This window comes from Giraffa tippelskirchi, chromosome 4 (genome assembly GCF_054371585.1).
Source record: "Giraffa tippelskirchi isolate mGirTip1 chromosome 4, T2T-mGirTip1v1.2.pri, whole genome shotgun sequence".
In the NCBI taxonomy this organism is placed as follows: Eukaryota; Metazoa; Chordata; class Mammalia; order Artiodactyla; family Giraffidae; genus Giraffa; species Giraffa tippelskirchi.
Window position 1 is genome coordinate 40,868,686 of NC_137278.1, and position 24,192 is coordinate 40,892,877.

Sequence of the window (24,192 nt, forward strand, 5' to 3'; positions counted from 1 at the left end):
TATAGAGTCATCAAGTTCTCACCTTTAATGTCAGTGAGACACGAGAAGATATGTGTCAATGAGCTGGCCAAGTGGTAGGACTGGGGTTCCCAGAAAACATGTGTAAAAGATAAGTCCTGCTTTAATAATTCAGACACCAAGAAAATCACATTTCTTTGATATTCAAGTTCTAATGACTCCAAGGATTACCTGCCTGGGTTAACAGTGCTTCTCTTTGCCAGAGAAGCCCAAGAACACACAGGCTGCTCAGTTCATAATGTCGGTCTTGTTTTTTTCATTTCACAGTAGAATTTGTGTTCATTCCATCACTACTCACTCATTTCATTTATCCAATAAATATTTGCTAAGCACCTCCTATACATCAGTTCAGTTCAGTTCAGTCGTTCAGTTGTATCCGACTCTTTGCGACCCCTGCCAGGCTTCTCTGTCCATCACCAACTCTCAGAGCTTGCTCAAACTCATATCCATTGAGTCTGTGATGCCATCCAACCATCTCATCCTCTGTCGTCCCCTTCTCCTCTCGCCTTTAATTTTTCCCAGCATCAGGGTCTTTTCTAATGAGTCAGTTCTTCTCAAAAGGTGGCCAAAGTATCAGAGCTTCAACTTCAACATGCGTCAGGCACTGTTATAAATACTGAGGATGCAGCAGAGAAAAATGAAAACAAGATCCCTTACTCTCCTTTTTGTTGTTGTTTAGTCGCCAAGGTATATCTGACTCTTTGTGATCCCATGGACTTCAGCACACCAGGCTTCCCTGTCCTTCACAATCTCCTGGAGTTTGTTCAAACTCATGTCCATTGAGTGAGTGATGCTATCTAACCATCTCATCCTCTGCTGTCCACTTCTTCTCCTGCCCTCAATCTTTCCCAATTAGTCAGCTCTTCCCATCAGGTGGCCAAAGTATGGGAGCTTCAGTATTGGTCTTTCCAGTGAATATTCAGGGCTGATTTCCTTTAGGATTGACTGGTTTGATCTTATAGTCCAAGGGACTCTCAAGAGTCTTCTCCAGCACCATAATTAGAAAGCATCAGTTCTTCAGTTCTTCATTTCTCAGTCTTCTTTATGGTCCAACTCTCACAATTGTACATGACTACTGGAAAAGCCATAGCTTTGACTAGATGGACCTTGGTCAGCAAAGTGATGTCTCTACTTTTTAATCTGCTGTCTAGGTTTGTCACAGCTTTCCTTCCAAGGAGCATGATGTCTTTTAACATCATGGCCACAGTCACCACTCACAGTGATTTTGGAGCCCAGAAAAATAAAATCTGTCACTTCTTCCACTTTTTCCCTTTCTATTTGCCATGAAGTGATGGGACTGGATACCATGATCTTGATTTTTGGAATGTTGAATTTTAAGCCAGCTTTTTCACTCCCCTCTTTCACGCTCACCAAAAGGCTTTTTAGTTCCTCTCTGCTTTCTACCATTAGAGTGGTATCACCTGCATATCTGAGGTTGTTGATATTCTCCCTGCAATCTTGATTCCAGCTTGTGATTCATCCAGTCTGGCATTTCTCATGATGTACTCTGCTTATAAGTTAAATAAGCAGGATGACAATACACTGCCTTAATGTACTCCTTTCCCAATTTTGAACCAGTTGTTGTTCCATGTCTAGTTCTAACTGAGTCTTCTTGACCTGCATACAGGTTTCTCAGGAGACAGGTAAGGTGGCAGCAAAGAAAAATTAATACAAGATCCCTTACTCTACTAGTTCAAACATTTTATTTTAAGGTAGACCAAATAAGCAGAAAATGAACAAGATACAATCAAAGATTAACACATCATTGAAGGAAATTAAGTAGAATGGACTTTTAAAGAGGATCTGCTGGTGAGAAGATTAGATTGAATGGTCTGACAAAAAAAAAACCACTGAACAGGTAGGGTTTGAGCTAAGATCCTAGATGACAGAAAGAAATCAGCCAAGCAACTAAGTGGACCATGAACATTGGAGGCTCGTGCCTGGAACAGCAAGTGCGAAGGTCCTAAGGAGGAATGGATTTGGCTGATCTTACAAAGATGTCAGAGTCAGGAGGGGTCCAAAGCTTGGCCACAGGTTATGTCTAGAGTTAGCCCTTTCTAAGGACAACTTGGGTCCTGGTGTGCTAAGTCTATCAGGCATCTAGATCTCTGAGCCACCTCCTCCCCTCCAAGAGCCTCTAACTCATTCCTATTAGGGCACAAATTTTAATGGAAGCATAGAGTCCTGACAAAAACCACCTGGGAGGAATGGATCATAAAGTCCTTGGAAATGCATTTCCACCTCCTCCCAGCACAGTGCAGGAGAGGGGATCTGCTAAATTTCTGGATAACTAAATTTAATTCTGAAGATTTTTTCCCAAAACAAAGAAAGTTCATCAGAAAGTTAGTTGACATCTTCCAATCCTACAAACTAGACTGCTCACAAAGCCTCTTAAAAGACTGAGGTTTACCCCAAATAGGTTCCCTGCAAGGTGACCCTGGCTTCTCCTCAGGAAAGGGTTATAAACTAGCTGCTGCTCCTAGATGGAGGTATCACAGTGCCATCCTCAGGATCAGTGTAAAGTAATGAAACCTCATAGCACACACAAGAAATAAATATCTCAATGTAGAGGAGGTTATAGTCAGCAACAGGGTAGCTTTGAGGTATACCAACCAATTCCTTGATACTCTTATCTTCACACTATGAAGATAATTCCTGTTCACTTATTCTATGTCTAAACTGAACTTACTGACATAGGAACAGAATATGGTAGAGGTGACACAGCATGACTCCTAGGATGAGGACATAAAGGTGAAGTGGCTCCTTCTTTGCTCTCTCTCCATCTCCCACTTTAAGGAAACCCAGTTGCCCCATCATAAGGACACTCAGGCAGTCATACAAAGAGGCCTATGTGCTGAGAAACTGAGGCCTCCTGCCAGTGGCCATGTACATGAGTAACAGTGGAAGCTGATTCTCCAGCCTCGGTCAAGCTCTCAGATGACTGCAACCCCAAGTGATACTTGGTTATGACCTCATAAGATACCCAGGTCACCAAGCTAAGCCACTCTCAAATTCCTAACCCACAGAAACTATATCTTCTGAAGTAATAGATATTTGTTGTGTTTAGTCACTAAGCTCTGCTTATGCTGATATCTGTTATATATCAGCATAAGCAGTGAGATCTGGAAGCATTTATATTGGGGTCTATGGCAAGTCATCAAGCCTTGAAATAAATGCAGTTTAATACCCAGATCCTATCTCCAGGCTGGCATGGTATGCAAACAATGGGAAACATATCTGAAACACATCAAATGCATCAAAGAGAGGAAACGCCATTTGTTTCCATTTGGAATTATTAAAAATCATACTGATCTTATATGGTTATTATGTTTTATACTGTCACACAAGACTAAGAGAATGACTTAACAGTTTGCTGACAAGCACAACAAAATACTATGACATCAAATCTGTCTCAAGACTGAAAGGGGTGAATAAAAAAAATATTTATCCCAGAGTAAAGATGTCAACTCCTGTGGCAGAGAATATCAGTAGCTTTATAGCAAGCTTATTAGTCTGGGGGCAGATAGAAGCTTGCCACCTTGATTACCTGATTCACTAGGCCCCAGACAGACAACATCTTTCCACGAGCCCATGTCTCTCTGTAGGTTAAAAACTTGAAAGATTGCAAACAAGCAGTATTATTTTGGAACCAAGAGATGCTATTCTCAAGCTTAAACTTTTTCACCCTCATCACATCTGCTTCCCAAAATATCAAAAATATTGAAAATCAGGAACTGTCAAAGGCCAATCAAGTCAGATGTGCCTATTTCAAGACCAGCATGTCAATAGTGTTTACACCCCTTCTTACACCACAGAGTCTGATTACCTCTGATTATATATTTAAGGAAACTTCCATGCACTGTAAACACCGAAAAAATACATCCCTTTAGGTTTCTATATCCTCCATCTGGCAAAGACGGGGAGTCCCCTAGTCAGCTAAAGTCCTTGACTAGGACACTTCACCTATAGGTTAAAGGACAGGGAATAAATAATGACAACAATCCTGAGCAACATCATATCTTTCTTTTATTGCCCATCTTGCCCATCTCATCATCCTCTAAAAACCTCAAGCCTAGGAGACAGTGTTTTATGGAAAATTAAAAATCCATGTAGCACTGGCACTACCAAATACAACCCCCCACAAACTGACTTGGGGACTGATGGTGCCACGATTCTTTGCCAGATTCAGGGGCAACTGCTAGAGGTGGACGGAAAAGGCAATGGCACCCCACTCTAGTACTCTTGCCTGGAAAATCCCATGGACGAAGGAGCCTGGTAGGCTACAGTCCACGGGGTCGCTAAGAGTCAGACACGACTGAGAGACTTCACTTTCACTTTTCCCTCTCATGCCCTGGAGAAGGAAATGGCAACCCACTCCAGTATTCTTGCCTGGAGAATCCCAGGGACGGCGGAGCCTGATGGGCTGCAGTCTATGGGGTCGCACAGAGTCGGACACGACTGAAGCAACTTAGCAGCAGCAGCAGCTAGAGGTGGAAAAACTATAACCAAAGAACTGAGTGAGCAGGACACTGCCCCCAGTATGGCCCTTTGGAGAAAATTATTATGGTTGCACTTTTTTTCCCTCTGTCCTTAGGTAGCTTTCCAGTGAGTCCTGGGGAATTCTTGCAACTCAGAATCTCATCTATCTTTCCCTGTGTTCCTGTCACCATAGCCTTAGAGTCAAGTGGTTTAAATTCCCAGTGGGCAAACTCCAACCATTCCAGTTTGGGTTTTTATTCCCAGAAGAGACTAGGCTTCACAATCACCCAGTAAACAAAGACAGCATTTTTAGAGGGCTTCTCTCATGGGAGAGTTCATGATTAGTGGAGCTACTGGGCAGAGCTGGGGATCTCAGGGAGTGCAAGGATAAGGCAAATAACTTCAGAGGGATGTTATATTTATATAGAGAGAGAGCCCTTAGAGTCCTCTCAAACAGAACAGTCAGAAAAAATGATTTTCATTTTTCTAATATTTAAAAGATGCCCATGATAAGCCCAGTAGTGAATTCAGTATTTCAAGAACACAATAAAAACAAACAAACAAACAAAAAAAACAGACAACTGGCACTGGTTCCCAAGAAGCTTTTAACTTCAACTCAGTAAAAATGAATTAGTAAATCATATACCCTTATGTTTATATATTTACTCACTTATTAGGCGTCTTTTACATACCAGGAATAGTGCCAAGTGTTAAGTGGGCATTGTTGAACATAGAAAAAGACATGATTCCTATGTTCTTAGAGTTTATAGTCTAGAGGGGGAGATAGAAATTAAATGGATATAGGGGATAGGGAGAAAGAGAGAAAGAATAAAAACATAGAAGTAAGTTTGTCTCTGATAGCTAGAGACAGGTATATTAAATTGCTACAATTGATCCAGTCAGGGAGGACAGAGAAATCTTCTAGGAAGGTATGCTGATTGAACTGAGTTCTGAGGAGAGAATTTCTGGTTTATCTGGGGGCTGGGGAGTGGGGGTAACATAAGATAAAGGGAAAGCCTATGTACAAAGGTCCTGGGGCAGAAAAAGAGAAGAGCATATTTAAAAAACTGAAACAAGACCACTATAGCTGCATTGCAAAGATCAAGAAGCTGCTGTAACAGAAACCTATAAAGAGGAACAAGGGGCAGACCACAAAGGGCCTTACAGATCAAGTATCCAAAGGACAAAGGGTCCGTATCCTAATGTAAATGGGAATTTATGGGAAAGGTTTAAGAAAGCAGAGACACAACTAGATTTTTCTTTTAAAGACACCCTTCTGGCTATAGCCTAGACAGTAAATAGCAGGAAGACCAGGGGACACTTAAGGAGACTGGGGGGTTCAAGTGAGAGACAGATGCTTGTGCCAGTGTAGTCTGTGGGCCCAGATGCCAATTACTAACCTACTTTTCAGCCCCACACCTGCCTTTACATCCTCTGTTCCATTCTGCTTGGCTGGGGGTCTGTGAATCCTAGCTACTATTGTTGTTGTTTAGTTGCTCAATCGTGTCTTACTCTTTGTGACCCCATAAACTGTAGCCCACCATGTTCCTCTGTCCATGGGATTTCCCAGGCAAGAACAGTGGAGTGGGTTGCCCTTTCCTTCTCCAGGAGATCTTCCCCACCCATGCTTCAAACACATTTCTCCTGCATTGGCAGGCGGATTCTTTACCACTGAGCTGTCAGGGAAGCCTGTGAACCCCCTCTCCCAGTGTGTTAATTTCTTCTCAATAAATCCTCCTAAAATACTGCATGATGCTCACAATGTGGTTGGAATGGTACAGAAAGTTCAGGGGGATCTCTCTGGATTTGAACAGACTATAACCATAATGTAGCCTCAATTTGAACTGGGTTTTGTCATTTTTTTTTGTTTGTTCTGGAAGTTATTGTTCTATCCTTGACTCATAATAATCAAAGAAGAGATTCTGAAAAAATACTGTATAACATAGGTCTTAAGGAGAATTAAAGGAGGAGAAAGAGAAGAAAAAGGAGAACAAGAAGGAAAAGAGACTAGGGCGACTCCATCCTAAAGTACCTTAAAAACTAACTGGAGGAATTCTACATAAGCCCATGGTGTGATGAGAAATCACTGTAGCTGATAAATACTGAAGGCTATAATGCAATGTATTACTGCATTCAAGGTAGGAATGGATTCCTTAGTCTGGAGATAACTTGAGGAAACATCGGCAAGGAATAGCATTTGAACTTGGCTTCCCTGGTGGCTCAGTGGTAAAGAATCTGCCTACAATGCAGAAGACAAAGGTTCGATCCCTGAGTCAGCAGTCAGGGAGGAGGAGGGCATGGCAACCCATTCCAGTACTCTTGCCTGGAGGTTCCCATGGACAGAGGAGCCTGGCAGGCTATAGTCTACAGGGTCCCACAGAGTCAGACATGACTGAAGCGACTAAGCAGCAGCAGCAGCAGCATTTGAACTTAGTTTTGTGGCTCAGCTGGTAAAAAATCTACCTGCAACGTGGGAGACCCAGGGTTCAATCCCTGGGTTGGGAAGGTACCCTGGAGAAGGGAAAGGCTACCCACTCCAGTATGGAGAATTCCATGGACTGTCCATGGGGTGCAAAGAGTCGGACACAACTGAGTACTTTCACTTTCACTTTCACTTTTTAGGTAGAACAGAACTTGAATATGTGGTACCGTGTAGGAAAGGTATGTCTGTCTAGGAAAATGATGTCATTCACTTATTTCCTGATTTACTTTTCACATATTTATTCAGTTCAATTCAGTCGCTCAGTCATGTCCCACTCTTTGCGACCCCATGAATCACAGCATGCCAGGCCTCCCTGTCCATCACTAACTCCCAGAGTCTACCCAAACCCATGTCCATCGAGTCAGTGATGCCATCCAGCCATCTCATCCTCTGTCTTCCCCTTCTCCTCCTGCCCCCAATCCTTTCCAGCATCAGGGTCTTTTCAAATGAGTCAACTCTTCCCATGAGGTGGCCAAAGGATTGGAGCTTCAGCTTCAACATCAGTCTTTCCAATGAACACCCAGGACTGATCTCCTTTAGGACGGACTGGTTGGATCTCCTTGCAGTCCAAGGGACTCTCAAGAGTCTTCTCCAACACCACAGTTCAAAAGCATCAATTCTTTGGTGCTCAGCTTTATTAACCGTCCAACTCTCACATCCATACATGACCACTGGAAAAACCATAGCCTTGACTAGACGGACCTTTGTTGGCAAAGTAATGTCTCTGCTTTTAAATATGCTATCTAGGTTGGTCATAACCTTCCTTCCAAAGAGTAAGCGTCTTTTAATTTCATGGCTGTAGTCACCATCTGCAGTGATTCTGGAGCCCAAAAAAATAAAATCTGACACTGTTTCCACTGTTTCCCCATCTATCTGCCACGAAGTGATGGGACCAGATGCCATGATCTTAGTTTTCTGAACGCTGAGCTTTAAGCCAACTTTTTCACTATCCACTTTCACTTTCATCAAGAGGCTCTTTAATTCTTCTTCACTTTCTGCCATAAGGGTGGTGTCATCTGCATACCTGAGGTTATTGATATTTCTCCTGGCAATCGTGATTCCAGCTTGTGCTTCCTCCAGCCCAGCATTTCTCATGATGTACTATGCATATAAGTTAAATAAGCAGGGTGACAATATACTGCCTTGACGTACTCCTTTTCCTGTTTGGAACCAGTCTGTTGTTCCACGTCCAGTTCTAACTGTTGCTTCCTGACCTGCGTGCAGGTTTCTCAAGAGACAGGTCAGATGGTCTGGTATTCCCATCTCTTTCAGAAGTTTCCACAGTTTATTGTGATCCGCACAGTCAAAGGCTTTGGCATAGTCAATAAAGCAGAAATAGATGTTTTTATGGAACTCGCTTTCTTTTTCGATGATCCATAGGATGTTGGCAATTTGATCTCTGGTTCCTCTGCCTTTTCTAAAACCAGCTTGAACATCTGGAAGTTCATGGTTCACGTATTGCTGAAGCCTGGCTTGAGGAATTTTACTTTACTAGCATGTGAGATGAGTGCAACTGTGTGGTCGTTTGAGCATTCTTTGGCATTGCCTTTCTTTGGGATTGGAATGAAAACTGACCTTTTCCAGTCCTGTGGCCACTGCTGAGTTTTCCAGATTTGCTAGCATATCGAGTGCAGCACTTTCACAGCATCATCTTTGAGGACTTGAAAAGCTCAACTGGAATTCCATCACCTCCACTAGCTTTGTTCATAGTGATGCTTCCTAAGGCCCACTTGACTTCACATTCCAGGATGTCTGGCTGTAGGTGAGTGATCACACCATCGTGATTATCTGGGTTGTGAAGATCTTTTTTGTACAGTTCTTCTGTGTATTCTTGCCACCTCTTCTTAATATCTTCTGCTTCTGTTAGGTCCATACCATTTCTGTCCTTTATCGAGCCCATCGTTGCATGAAATGTTCCCTTGGTATCTCTAATTTTCTTGAAGAGATCTCTAGCCTTTCCCATTCTGTTGTTTTCCTCTATTTCTTTGCATTGATCACTGAGGAAGGCTTTCTTATCTCTCCTTGCTCTCTTTGGAACTCTGTATTCAAATGGGAATATCTTTCCTTTTCTCCTTTGCTTTTCACTCCTCTTCTTTTTCCAGCTATTTGTAAGGCCTCCTCAGACAGCCATTTTGCTTTTTTGCATTTCTTTTCCATGGGGATGGTCTTGATCCCTCTCTCCTGTACAATGTCACAAACCTCTATCCATAGTTCATCAAGCACTCTGTCTATCAGATCTAGTCCCTTAAATCTATTTCTCACTTCCACTGTATAATCATAAGTGATTTGATTTAGGTCATACCTGAATGATCTAGTGGTTTTCCCTACTTTCTTCAATTTAAGTCTGAATTTGGCAATAAGGAGTTCATGATCTGAGCCACAGTCTGCTCCCGGTCTTGTTTTTGCTGACTGTATAGAGCTTCTCCACCTTTGGATGCAAAGAATATAATCAGTCTGATTTCAGTGTTGACCATCTGGTGATGTCCATGTGTAGAGTCTTCTCTTGTGTTGTTGGAAGAGAGTGTTTGCTATGACCAGTGCATTCTCTTGGCAAAACTCTATTAGCCTTTGCCCTGCTTCATTCTGTACTCCAAGGCCGAATATGCCTGTTACGCCAGGTGTTTCCTGACTTCCTACTTTTGCATTCTAAGTCCTGAGAAAATGTGGCTGAAAGAAGTATTCAAAAATCTTACCATCTAACAAACAAACATGTACAGGAAAGAAACTGACTTTTATTGTGGGGATGAAAAGTAAGGTAGCTGGATTTTCAAGAGTGAGTTCATAAAGGAATAGAGGAAGAGAAAAGGGGGCGGGGATTGTTTGGGACCACAGTGGAGAGGTATCTTTAACATCAGATCCATAAACTTGAGTTTCACCCTTTTGTTCCACTTACAATGCCTGTATTACAAAGTACTCCAAAATGTATTGCTGTACAGCAACCATTTATTATGTCCATAGCTTCTGTGGGCCAAGAAATCAGACAAAGCACAGTGGAGACAGCTTGTTTCTGCTCCACAATACCGGGGGCTCACCTGGAAGACTCAAAAACTGAGACATAAGGGTTTCCCTGGTGCCTCATTGGTAAAGATTCTGTCTCCAGTGCAGAAGACATGGGCTCCATCCTGACCCAGAACATCCCACACACCAAGGAGCAACTAAGCCTGTGTGCCACAGCTATTGAGACTGTGCCCTATCTACAGCCCATGCTCAGCAACAAGAGAAGCCACTTCAATAACAAGCCCACACCCTGCAACTAGAGAGTAGCCCCTACTCGCCATAACTAGAGAAAGCCCTTGCACAGCAACAAAGACCCAGCACAGCCAAAAGTAAATAAATAAAATTGCATTTTTAAAAAGCTGAAATATGGAACCCACTAACTAAAGTCTCATTCACTTACAGTCTGGAAGTTGATGCTAAGAGCTGACTGGAGGGTCTCAGTTCCTCTTCACAATGGCCTTTCCACATGGGCTGGCTCAGACTTTTTCAGAGCCCAGGGGCTGAGTTTCAAGGGAAAGTGCTGAAAGAAAGAGAAAATCATATCCTTTTCATGACCTAACACTGGAAGACAATCTTATCACTTTTGCATACTCCTGACTGAAGGAGTAACAAGCCCCTTCCTATTTTCAAGGAGAGACCTCACCACTTGGTTACAGGAGTGTTGCCATATTGTAAGAAGAACATATGAAAGGAGTTACCAGTCACTTGTAAGAAGAGGATAGACACATAGGTAAGTAGGTAGGTAGATAGATAGATAGGAGATTAATCTTTGGAAAATACCATCTGCCTCACCTTTGTATAACACAAAGTCCTTTGAATAGAAGAGAAATCCAACAAAGTTATATTTTAGGAATATTAACCTGACAGCAAGGACAGCATACAGATGGAGCATAGAAATGATGTAACAATTACCAGAGTAGAACTAACAAAGAATTTGGCATTTTGGCTTTTTGAGTATGAAGTTTACTATTTTGAGTTTTATTCCTTTTCTGCCTCACTATTCTTGATCAGAAATTTTAATGCTATACGTTCCAAAGTGTGCTCTATAGAATATCAGTCCCAGAAGATTCTCTAACAACAACAACAAAAAAGACCCTATGTTTAAATAGAGGTAAACATAGTCTATACACTTAATCTCTCACTTGGAAATTCTCAATGTTTCTTAGCATAGAAAAACTGCTCAGAAAGTCATCAGTAAAAGAAAAAAACACCTGATTAATATTGTTTTATCCAAAGTGTTGCCAACCTTTTTGATCACCTTTTTAGCTTTTCCCTAATTAACATCCTATGGAACTAGCCCAAAGACCACAGTCCTGGCTGCCCCTGGTGGTAACAGTGAAAAGCCAGGCAACTAATCAGTCAGCAAGTACTGATCAAATGATACATTTGGTCAATTCATGTTGATGTATGGCAAAACCATCACAATATTGTAATTACTCTCCAATTAAAATAAATTAATTAATTTTTTAAAAAAGAATAAGACTCCGAAAATAAAGGAAACATGTATTATATTGATAATAAGCTTTCAGTCGAATAAAGTAAAACAAACAAACAAACAAAAAAACCATAATAAAAGCAATGGAAACTGAGCTGTTTTAGGAAAGATCTCAGTGAAAGACACTCACATGATCTCCTTGAGAACTGAGATTTAACCACATGAGGCTGGTTCTTGAATGTCTGTATACCTCTCAAATCTCGGGCAAGGCTAAATTATTGGGATACTCTTTTACTTTTGAGTGAAAGATGAAAAAGTGCTTATTTTCCAAAGGTTTCTTTGCATTAAGATGTGGCCATTGCTTGCACACAAAGAGAAAGGGAACCGACAAAGAACTCCACACACAGGGGAGTAAACTGCCGAAGGGGGCAGGAGAGCTTCCTATAAATCACACTGGTGTGTCCCGATGGGGCTCAGCTGGTAGAACGGCAATGCTCTGGGAGGAACAAGGCCAGTGTCATGGGCCTCTTTGTCAGTGTGATTGATCACAGACACCATTAGTAGCTTTCCTTTGTGAAAGCCTTCTTTCTTCTGCCTATTTCCTTTCATCTTTTCCTACTGCTCTCCTTTTTCCAAGATCCCTGCTTCTGGCCTTTCCCAACCAACACTTTTGTCTGAAGAAGGCAAATTCACTCAAACAGACCTCCTGACTATCTCCTGGCCTGCCAGGTGCCAAACTAACATCTGGAACTCAGGCTGCTAGGGGAGTGTGGCAGGGAGCAGGCAGTGTTGTGTATCTGCTTGCGATGTGTCTTCATGAATCTAAGGCATGGCCATGCGTTATTCTCCATACCTGCATGTCCTGCTTGTGTATGCAGGTATGGAGGAGACAGATAGATGGTGTTAAGAATGGCTGGGGTTTTACCAGATGAGTGTCATGGAGTGAAAAAGAGACCAGAGGTCTTTACAACAGAGTGCTTTTACTGTTGGACCATGGAGTCTGTGCTGGAAAAGGAAGTAGTTAAGATTAAGGTGAGAGGGTAGAAAGTGTAAGAGTTAGGTACAGGAACAAATCAATCAGAGGTCTAGATGAAAATGAAAAGCTGAGAGGTTAGGAGGTGCTGCTCACAGAATGACAGGTTTTATATATAGCTTTCAAAGGAGACAATTAATTATTGTATAGCAGAAGAAAGAAAGGAGGCAACCCGTCCTTGCCCAAGAGAAGAACAAGCCATGAGCTCTCCACCTCGCCATCACTGACCACCTCTCAGCACACTGCCTGTGCATTTTTATGCACAAGAGAATCTCTGCTCCTCGTTCTGCCTTGAGATAAGCCATTTCCAATGGCTGCTTCTGTTTGCCTAACTTTGAAATATCTTGGTCCCCACCCAGGAAGGGAGGTAATAGGAAGAAAAGCAAATGGCATCCTCTTAGGTATCTATTAAGACACAGGTTGCTTGTCATACTCTCAAGGAAGCTTCCTCCCAACTCCTCTCTCTACTCCCTTATCAGGATTAGAGAACTCTGGTCAAGCCTCAGAAAGCCTGGGGCACTTATGTCTATGGTGTCTTGCCTCACGGCTTTAAAACATCTATGATATTATCATCACAAGAAAAAATTGTGTTCCTATTTCTATTATTTTGTACCTATATGAGATAATGGATGTTCACTAAACTCACTGTGATAATCATTTTATGATGTATGTAAATCAAATCATTATGCTGCACACCTTAAACTCACATTGCCATATGAGGATTATATCTCAATAAAATTGGAAGAAAAAATTTTAATACATAAATAAAAATAAAGAGCAATGGAGTAAAGTACATATGTATGGGTCTATCTTCCCCACTAGACTTTGGGTCATATGAGGGCAGGACAATATTTTACTTATTTTTATTTCCTATCACAAAGCCTAGGGCTCAGCATATACTAGGCAATCATTAATTGCCACTGAATAACTGAATAAATAAGTGAATGAATTATACCAGGAAACAGCAGACTGGCAAGAATGCTATAATAACACATGCTGGGCAGACTCCCAGGGCATTGTGTCTCTTGTACAGACCAAGAGTCATAACGTTCTCTACTTACCTTGCCCCATAGGACCAACAATGGTAAGCACGACTAAGCATTAGCGATGAAAGGCCCCCTGAGATAACCTGGCCAAACAGATGTACAGGCCATCTCTAAAATATTTGGGAGTCCTCTGGCACAGACTAAACACAGTAGTAACTAATGAGCTGATATTTGCTCAGCTCCCAAAGGTCCTTGGGACCGCAGGAAATAAACCCTAGGAAAGTTCAAAGTACAAGTCAGCTGGATGGGAGGCAACTCTGTTTCTCAAGCACTAGCTGCCCTGTTCCCACTTGGAATCTGACTTATAATTGCCAACTTAATACTTCCAAAGGTGAGCATTTATTGTCGGGACTAATGGGTGCCTCCAAAAAAATATTTTTACAACTTGCTCTTGAACATTCTGAGAAGTTCCTCCTTGGAAGCTACAAATGGGGTCTTTGTGAGAGAATCTGCCCCCTACCCAGACCATGTATGCCCAGTTGGCCAGCTCCGTGCCAACAGGTCCTTCCACCAAGGGGAATCATCTTTTTTCTTGTACTGAAATGAGTCCCTGGAAGGGCAAAGACAGCTAGAAAGCCCTTTGCTTGGACAGAGGGAGACTCACACCCACTGTTTTCAGGAATCTCAGCTGCTGCTCAGGTTCTCTGGAATGAAGATGGGTGGTCACACCAAGCCAGGTTAGCCCTCTTAGAGCTTTTCACCAACCAAAGATTCTTTCTAGATCTCTCCTTCCCACAGGGTGTCCACCCCATCATGAGGGCAGGTGAACACCGGACCAGAAACTGGAAATGTGTGCTCTAATATCTCTCAAACCAGAGGTAGAAACGTGAGCAAAACCTAGGGACCTTTTTTTCTTAAGTGTACATGTTTACACTCCCTCCCAGAGACTCCAATAACCTTCTTCTCATGATAAACATCATAGCTGTTCTGTTTCATTTCTGTTTTATTTGCCACACTAATACTAAGAGTAAAATTTACAGTGGGCACAGTAAAGGCAGCTGTCAGCAGAAAATTATTCTTATCATTGGAGGTGACAAGCAAGTTGTATCCATGGGTCAACTCTAGCAGTCGGCAGTGGCTGCCATGAATTCAGAAGAGTCCTGAGGCCATATCCAGATGTAACAACAACAACAACAGGTTGAATTATCGATGTCCGCCACGGGTTAAGGATGGGGCAGTGATGACACATGGGCCACATATTTGCCTCTGCAGCTTCAATCCTCTACAAAACCAGAAACAAAGCTCAGGGCTCCAGCCCCTTTGCCTTCTAAGTGAAATCCCTTCTGTGAAGCCAGAAACTAGCCTTGGTGATGCAGTTGCTAAACAGTGCTTATTTAAAAATGCAATTGCTAGGACCAGGATGACATCTAAAAAGGAAGTCAAACCCTGTGCTTCCTGGAAACATACCCCCAATACAAAGAAAACATCCTTGCAGAGAGGAAGAAGGAGGCTTCCTAGCAGAAACACAGCTAGGATGTCTGAGAGGGTGTTAGCAAAGTGGTATCTGCCAGTTCACAGTATTTTCTTTGCATTGCTCAAAGGTAAAGTGAAAAGATAACAACAGTGTTTTGAACATGTTTAGATGTTTTGTTACCAGAGGGAGCTGCAGAAAGTTTGAATTCTCTGAAATGAAAAGGAAAGAACAAAAAAGCACATTGTGCATTTTGCCTACTGTCAGTTATTTCACAGCTTTTCTTAAACATCTGAGGCATGATTTGGAAAAGAGGGGTTGACTGGTAGATATTTTAAATGAAGACGGCTTTCATATATTTTAAAATGCCTTCAAATAAAGGTTACTGGGGACAATGTCAGTGTCAGGTCTGACCTTAGTCCTCACTCTGAGTTGACAGGGCCAGAGTGGCCATGGACCAGAACGTCCAACTGCATTCTCCTTTTCCTCAGGTGGACAGCTCTGACGACCCATCCTTTCTGGCATCCCCCTCAGCATTTAGCAGCTTTGCTGGTTGAATTTACATCCTGGCCGGCCTCTCTCTTGGGTGTGTTCATGCCTGTTTACTGGAAGGTCTGATATGTGCTGTGGGAGTGAAAGACTCCACTTGAACTAAGGCAGTCTGAGTTCAGACCAAGCTCTGTGGATACATTCTAGTCATTTAATCACCTCCATGCAGTTTCTTCATCTGTAAGTGAGGATAGTAACTTCTTCCCAGGACTGTGGTGTGAGAACTGAATGACTGTTAAAGCACTCTGTGCATTAAAAAGCAAATGCAAAGCATCCAATGCCAGATTTCCTCACTGTAAATGTCCTCTCCTCAGAGAGGTCTTCCCTGACCACACTGTGAAAATGATCCCTTTCCTCCCCCTCCATCCCCTCTTTCTCTGCTTTCCTTTATACTGCTTACTACTCCCTGACATTATCATGTATATAGTTAGCCAGTAATTTATTATCATCTGTCTCTCACAACAGTACCCATGGATGGGGACTTCTATCTTGTTGCCCACTATGATTCCAGGCCTCAGAACAGTACCTGATCTAAAGTGGGCACTCAATGAGTATTTCTTGAATAGATGAATGGCTCTTTGCACCCCATTCCACCTAGCTGATGAAGACAGAGGCAAATGACTCTTCTCAGTGGACCATCTATCTCCCAGCTAACCTGGGAGATAAACAAAACAGCGGACAACTACTTAAAGATAAGAACAATCCCTCTGGTTAATGTATACGGGACATTTCATGTAACAAGGAAACATGATGAAAAGTTCATCTGAATAAACCCTAAAATAAATGGATTTTAGTGTCTCGGGAAGTTCTAAGTTCAAAAGCTATAATAACCAAAGAAATTTCTCCCTAGAAGGAGAAAGGGTGAAAAAAACTAGGTAGAACCCACTCTGTTTATAAGTCTGTTGCATAAGGAAAAATGCACTAAGAATGAAGGAGGCCTAACTCTGATGTGGCTCAATTCGAATAACAGGTGAACTCTTTCTCACAGTATTCGACAGAAGCTGGCCTCAGCAGTGCCTAAAGATGTCAGTCTCACCGAAACAGCCCTCAGGAAACTAGAAAACATAACAGTCAGAAGCCTGCTCACCACCTGCTGATGTCAACTATTTCATATTCATGTACAGAAATAATTCAATTCATAGTGCCAAGGCCCATTAAAAGTCTTCATACTGTCCCATCAGCCATTTTAAAAGTTCATAATTAAATAAGCCCAGCTTAGAGAGCAAATCAATTTTAGTCAGGGAACCTGGAAAGCAATAGTAGAAATAATAATGAAAGACAGTTATATTTGAATCCACTGTGCCAACAATCACCTTCTAACTAACTAGTCTAACATTAAGTGAAAAAGGAGAAAATTTAGTCAGTTTTCAACAAAACTCAAAACCTATCCCCTCTGTTTGAGAGGAGTAATGGCTAACCTTCACATTTCTCATCATAAATAAATGTTTCCGGGTTCAAAACAATCCATTTGAATTGCTCCTGAAATATTGAACAAGCTCAATTCCAGTTCTTAAAGAAACCATGCACCCTTAGGTATTGACCTCAGCAGGCATGAGGACAACAGTGGCGAAGATGAAGCACTGTCATATTTGTAATGGCTTGGAGGCAATAAGGAGGGAAAGCTCCACCTGGGACCAGCCTGAACCATGCCAATTTATCCACCGTCCTTTCATTGGATCTTCATTTCCCATGATAACCTCTCTTAGTCCAACCCTTTTCACACCTCTAATATCTCCATGTAAGATGGCAATAGAGCCCTGGCTCTGCAATTTCCATCTCCAGCCTCTCTCCCAACACACCTACTGAACAGTATATTCAAGTCTACACCTCCTATTTATACCAAACTATCCTCATTCTGTTCATCACTGTCTACTGAACCCCAGAAGACCCTGCTCTGATGATGTCAACTTTTGGCTTCTGGATCTTCTCACCAAGGAGCCCAGGCTCTCATCGTATCATTTCCCCAAAATTCTAGCTGGAAAGAAAATCTATTGCATTCTTCTAGGCTAAGCTCAAATGTCATATACATCCTGAACCCTTCCCTGATTCACCACCAAATGTGAGTTCATCTCTTCCTGAGCAAGCAGAGTGCTCTGTCCTCCCCCTGCTCTTGGGATTTATAGCTTTCTGTGTGACTTCCTGATGGTTCCTGCTCATAGATGCGTCCCCCTCAGTGGGAGGCTCACCTCCCCCTTCCTGTCTAGCTCTCATGCCTTCTAGGACTGTCCACTCTACATCACTGCTGCTGACTTATGCTCCTTCTTCTCCCCTCATCTTGCTCAGCTAGTTCTCTGGAGCCAAGTCTCCAGCCATCACTGCCACCATCCACCCCTTTCAGTAAAAGCATTAAGTCCCTTCCACTCCATGCAGTCTCTGCATCTCCTACTTCCATCTATGCTGCTGCTGCTGCTGCTGCTAAGTCGCTTCAGTCGTGTCCGACTCTGTGCGACCCCATAGATGGCAGCCCACAAGGCTCCCCCATCTCTGAGATTCTCCAGGCAAGAACACTGGAGTGGGTTGCCATTTCCTGCTCCAATGCATGAAAGTGAAAAGTGAAAGTAAAGTCGTGTCCGACTCCCAGCGACCCCCTGGACTGCAGCCTACCAGGCTCCTCCGCCCATGGGATTTTCCAGGCAAGAGTACTGGGGTGGGTTGCCATTGCCTTCTCCACTTCCATCTATACTAACACTGAAATATGACTGAAAGTCAAAGATATGTGAGCTAAACCATAAACTTACATAGAGGTTCTGTTCTAAAAGAGCTAAAAATAATCTTACATGACAGACAAAGACAAATACTGTATGATATTACTTATATGTGGAATCTAAAACATACAACAAACTAGTGAATCTAACTAAAAAGAAGTAGACTCACCAATAAAGAGAACAAATTAGTGGTTACCAGTGGGGAGAGGGAAGGAGAGAAAGGGGCAAGATAAGGGTAGGAGATTAAGAGGGACAAACTGTTAGATATAAAATAAGCCACAAGGATATATTGCACAATATAGGGAATATAGCTAGTATTTATAACTATAAATGGAACACAGGGCTTCCCTGGTAGCTCAGTGGTAAAAAACGACCCAATCAAAAAATGGGCCAAAGAACTAAACAGATATTTCTCCAAAGAAGACATACAGATGGCTAACAAACACATGAAAAGATGCTCAACATCACTCATTATCAGAGAAATGCACATCAAAACCACAATGAGTACCATCTCACGCCAGTCAGAATGGCTCCCATCAAAAAGTCTACAAACAAAAAATGCTGGAGAGGATGTGGAGAAAAGGGAACCCTCTTACACTGTTGGTGCAAATGTAAACGAGTACAGCCACTATGGAGAACAGTGTGGAGATTCCTTAAAATACTGGGAATAGAACTGCCATATGACCCAGCAATCCCACTGCTGGGCATACCTACGCACCAAGGAAACCAGAATTGAGAGAGACACACGTACCCCAATGTTCATCGCAGCACTGTTTACAGTAGCTAGGACATGGAAGCAACCGAGATCCAGGCAAATGAATGGATAAGGAAATTGTGGTACATATACACAATGGGATACTACTCAGCTATAAAAAAGAACACATTTGAGTCAGTTCTAATGAGGTGGATGAAACTAGAGCCTACTATACAGAGTGAAGTAAGCCAGAAAGAGAAACACCAATACAGTATATTAATGCACATATACGGAATTTAGAAAAATGGTAACGACAATCCTATATGCAAGACAGCAAAAGAGACACAGATGTAAAGAACAGACTTTTGGACTATGTGGGAGAAGGTGAGGGTGGGACAATATGAGAGAATAGCATTGAGACATATATATCACTATATGTAAAATAGATGATCAGTGCAAGTTCCATGAATGAAGCAGGGCACTCAAAGCTGGTGCTCTGGGCCAACCCAGAGGGATGGGGTGGGGAGGGAGGTGGGAGGGGGATTCAGGATGGTGGGACACATGTACACCCATGGCTGATTCAAGTCGATGTATAGCAAAAACCACCATAATGCTGTAAAGTAATTGGCCTCCAATTAAAATAAATTAATTAATTAAAAAAAACACAATGAGATATATTTTCAATAAACCTTGGAAAACAACAACAAAAAGAGAATCTGCCTGCAATGCAGGAGCCACAGGAAATGTGGGTTCAATCCCTGGGTCGGGAAGATTCCCTAGAGGAAGAAATGGCAAGCCACTCCAATATTCTCGCCTGGGAAATCCCATAGACAGAGGAGCTTAACAGGCTACAGTCTGTGGGGTCACAAACAGTTGGACACAGCACGCACATATTGTATATTTGTAACTTACAGGTGGCGCTAGTGGTAAAGAACCTGCCTGCCAATGCAGGAAACGTAAGGTTCAATCAAGGTTCAAGGTTCAGTTGAGACACAGGTTCAATCCCTGGGTCGGGAAGATCCCCTGGAGGAGGAAATGGCAACCCACTCCAGTATTCTTGCCTGGAGAATCTCATAGACAAAGAAACCTAGCAGGCTATAGTCCATAGGGTCACAAAGAGTCAAACAAGACTGAAGTGACTTAGCATGCAGCATGCACGCACATAACTTACATAATATTGTACATCAACTATATGTTAATAAAAAAGAAAATAATCTTACAGAATTGTTTTTATACATAGTCTTTAATAATCTATTTCTATCATATTGTGCATCCTATCATTTTCTCTTTTCTTACTCATTTGCCTGACTTAATAGGCTGAAAAACACTAGAACATACCCAAAAAACACATATATAACCCAACACTAGAACACATACATATCCCAATGCTAGAACACACACATACCCCAACAGAAGAACACATACATATGCCAAAGCTAGAACACATATATACCCCAATGCTAGAACACATACATAACCCAGATGCCAAAACATATACACACCTCAAGGCTAGAACATATCCCAAAATACACACAACATACCTAACATGATTCAATCTTTTTCATGTACATTCATTTGATGGAACCTATACTTTTAATCACCGTATCAACATTATCATTCTCTTGTTTTGGATTTTTTTTCAATCATCAGGGAAAAGTAGATAAAAGATTTAAATAACTTCATATATAAATATATTGCACAACTAAAGACTGAATCACTGCACAAACCATTAGAAGCTGGCAGGCAACATCAAAACTTTGAAATATCCTATCAGCTACCATAATAAAGCTTAAATCTGCCCATAAAAGATAGTGTGGAGTATCAAAGACCATGCAAAAGTGAGGGGTGTACACAAGTGAGAACCACTAGTATTCCTCACAACTCAGGGTCATTCCTGACACCCTGTAACCCCATGTCAGAGCCAAGTGGGCAAGGGAGACACTCAGGATCCCAAGGGTGGGGGTTCTGGTTGAAAACGCGTGCTTAAAATTTTCAACTGCATTGTTTCAATTGCATAAGGAGTTAAAGAGCCTTTCATTGTCTTGCCTAGGATTATAATACTATTTTATAAATGATAAAATGTTACATAGTTGCAATGTGTTAGAACCTTATTTATATGGAATTCATTCCAAATTTCCAATGACATCAAAATGCATTTTAAAATGTGTCTTGGTGTAAGCTCTTAGAAGGCAGGGTCCATTTTTTACTTTTTGTATCTTATATTTCATAGTATTTTTAATATAAATGGACAAAAGTTCTTATCACCATAAGCATGATAAGATGAACCGACATAAAAAGAAGAAAAGTTGTAATTAACCAAGCTCTTTTTTTAATTGAAGTATGGTTGATTCACAGTGTTTCACGTACAAAGTGATTCAGTTATACATAAACACACACATATGTGTATGTGTCTATGTGTATACACACACACACACACACACACACACACACACATATATATATAAAGTGAAAGAGCTAAAGTGAAGTCACTCAGTCGTGTCTGACTCTTTGTGACCCTATGGACTGTAGCCTACCAGGCTCTGCCGTCCATGGGATTTTCCAGGCAAGAACACTGGAGTAGGTTTCCATTTCCTTCTCCAGGAGATCTTCCCGACTCAGGGATTGAACCTGGGTCTCCCGCACTGTAGACAGACACTTTATCATCTGAGCCACCAGGGAAGTCCATATATATATGTATATATATACATACATATATATGTGTGTGTATATATATATATATTCTCTCTAGATATATATCAGAGAAGGAAATGACAACCCACCCTAGTATTCTTGCTTAAAGAATGCCATGGACAGAGGAGCCTGGCAGGCTACAGTCCATGGGGTTGCAAACAGTCAGACATGACTGAGGGACTAACTAACTAACACTTTCTCTCACTATATATATATGTGCATACACACATATATATACAGTACATATATATATTATTTTTCATATTCTTTTCTAGTATATGTTATTATTAGATATTGAATGTAGTTTCCTGTTCTATATATACAGTAGGACCTTACTGTTCACCTATTTTATATACTATAGTGTATATCTGTCAAAACCAAATCTCTAATTTATCCCTCCCCCTTTCTCCTTGTAACTATAAGTTTGTTTTCTATGTCTGTAAGTCTATTTCTATTTTTTAAATAAGTTCCTTTGCATCATTTTTTTTCCCTAATGATACAAACCAAGAGATCGTTAAAGATGTGACCACTCGGCATCACATAAACCCCTATAAGTTACTCTAAATGGTTCGTCATATTTAAATCAGATGCTTTCCAAATAAGAAACAGAAAGCCTACAGATACAACAATTGTGCACACTGACATCTTCATCAGATTATATTCCCTCTCATGCAAATCAGTGGAATCCACTTGCAGGGAATTTGACAGCAAGTCTTTCAGCAAAGGCAAAGGAAAATTATTCAGCTTCTTTGGCTCAAAAGTCAACGTGAGCTGTGGCCAGAATGGAGAGGAAATAAAAAACAAGAGGGGCGTAGAGCGTGAGGTCCTTTCACTGGAGGTTTTCATTCGTTCCCTCACAGTGGCAGGTATGAGAGCAGGAAAATGGGGAACTTTGGCCTGCAGTGTCATTGCCTATGCTGTTCAGAGAATCAGGGAGCTTGAGACCACAGCACCCTCATCGCTCCGCGATTGTTAACACACACACGCCACACACACCATTGAGACTGCCACTGCTTCCTCCGAGTCCAGAGTTGGCTCCTCTACTGAGAATCTCCTCCCTGGGAGAGGCGTCAATGGAGCAAGGAAATTGTCTCTACCGCTGGGTGTGTTACCAGGGTTCCCTCTTTTCAAGGCTCACCACAGCCGTGCTCTGAGAGACATTGCTCTGCGCTCCCCTCATTGTCCCACTGCACCAGAAACAAGCAACAGCAAAAGAACAGTCATTATTTGTATTTGGCAAGAAAGGCGGCAGTAAAAACCAGGAGGCAGTGGGCATGAAAATGTCAGACTGAGGATCGGAATGAGGCTGGGACAGCAATCACAGAGGAGCAGCCTCAGTGGAGAGGAGCCTCAACTGCAGACAGACAGGTAAGTGATGGAGAAGGAAAGAAAGAGAGAGACAGCGGTGGGGAGAGTCCACTACACCCAACAGCAAACAAACTCAGGTTCAATGCTGCTGCACTCCAGAGGTACAGAGCACAATGGCTGAGGGGCACCCAGACCCTCAAGCTGAATGTCTGGACTTCTAACTCTGGCTCTGCCATCTGCCATTTACATGATTCATAAAGGTCAATTTTTTAACTTCTTCATGCCTCTGTCTTCTCATCTGTAAATAGTGATGATGATGACACATACCTAACAGAACTGTCATGAGGCTCAAATGAGCTAATGTTCAGAATGGTTAAGGTTAGAACAAGACCTGACACATAGGATATGTAAGTTGCTAGAATTCAAATGATGATGTGGTAAAAGTCATTTCAAAACCCTTGCCTTCCTTTCTTTATGTAGGAAAAGAAGCTAAACCACTTATTTTCACCTCTAATATTCTCTCATTCTATTCATATTATTCCCCACATGCCTTGGGGGAACCTATGCCTGACTACAGGTAGTGAAAGTGGCTCAGTCGTGTCCGACTCTCCATGGACTATACAGTCCATGGAATTCTCCAGGCCAGAATACTGGAGTGGGTAGCCTTTCCCTTCTCCAGGGGATCTTCCCAACCCAGGGATCGAACCCAGGTCTCCCACATTGCAGGCAGATTCTTTCCCAGCTGAGCCACAAGGGAAGCCCAATTGCACGTAAACATCCTATAAACCAGGGCCCCCAGAGTCATGTGACATAAAATCCCCCTGTAGCCAGTGCATCGCTTGAGGTGGGGCCTGGGGGCCCCACTGGGCCAGATTCCTGCCTGGGGACTGAACTCCAGTCTCTGGTGCACAAAGTTCTAGTAGGAGGTATCACTCACCTTCAGGAAGTCAAAATGCTACTGAACGGAATTCTATGCCAAAATAAAGGAAGTATCAGGTGTTTTCTTCTTCCTTCACATTTGGATTCAAGATGGGTCTTTAGCCAAATCACATAGGTAAAATATGTCTTCAAAAAACTTTTTTCAGTTTCTGACCTCAAGTCCATCCCAAGCAGAGCTGGGTTAGACAGCAGGACGGGGTCAGAGGGAAGTTGTGCAGGGACCAATTGGTAAGGGGCACTGAAACATCACTAGGACACAAAACATTACTAAAAATGTCATCAGATGGTGAAAGATGCGTACTAAATGTGACTGGAAGACTACATAATTCTGGATCTTATCGGGGATCATACTGTTCTGCAGGGTGTGTGGAAATGGGTGGAGAGAAGGGTTTGAGTGGCCACATG

At 42.1% G+C, this 24,192-nt stretch overlaps 1 protein-coding gene across 13 annotated transcripts in view; it reads right to left on the reverse strand.

Annotated features, from left to right (window-relative positions):
- Window positions 1–24,192, reverse strand: part of LOC145544390 (uncharacterized) — a 475,872-nt gene that overhangs the window by 280,204 nt on the left and 171,476 nt on the right. For 7 of the 13 annotated variants that reach the window (XR_014081382.1, XR_014081389.1, XR_014081381.1 and 4 more), the window contains one exon: window positions 10,377–10,496. The exons of the other annotated variants lie outside the window; for them this stretch is intronic. The gene's annotated coding sequence lies outside the window, so the exon portion shown is untranslated. The remainder of the gene's footprint in view (window positions 1–10,376; window positions 10,497–24,192) is intronic. 13 annotated transcript variants of the gene reach the window in all.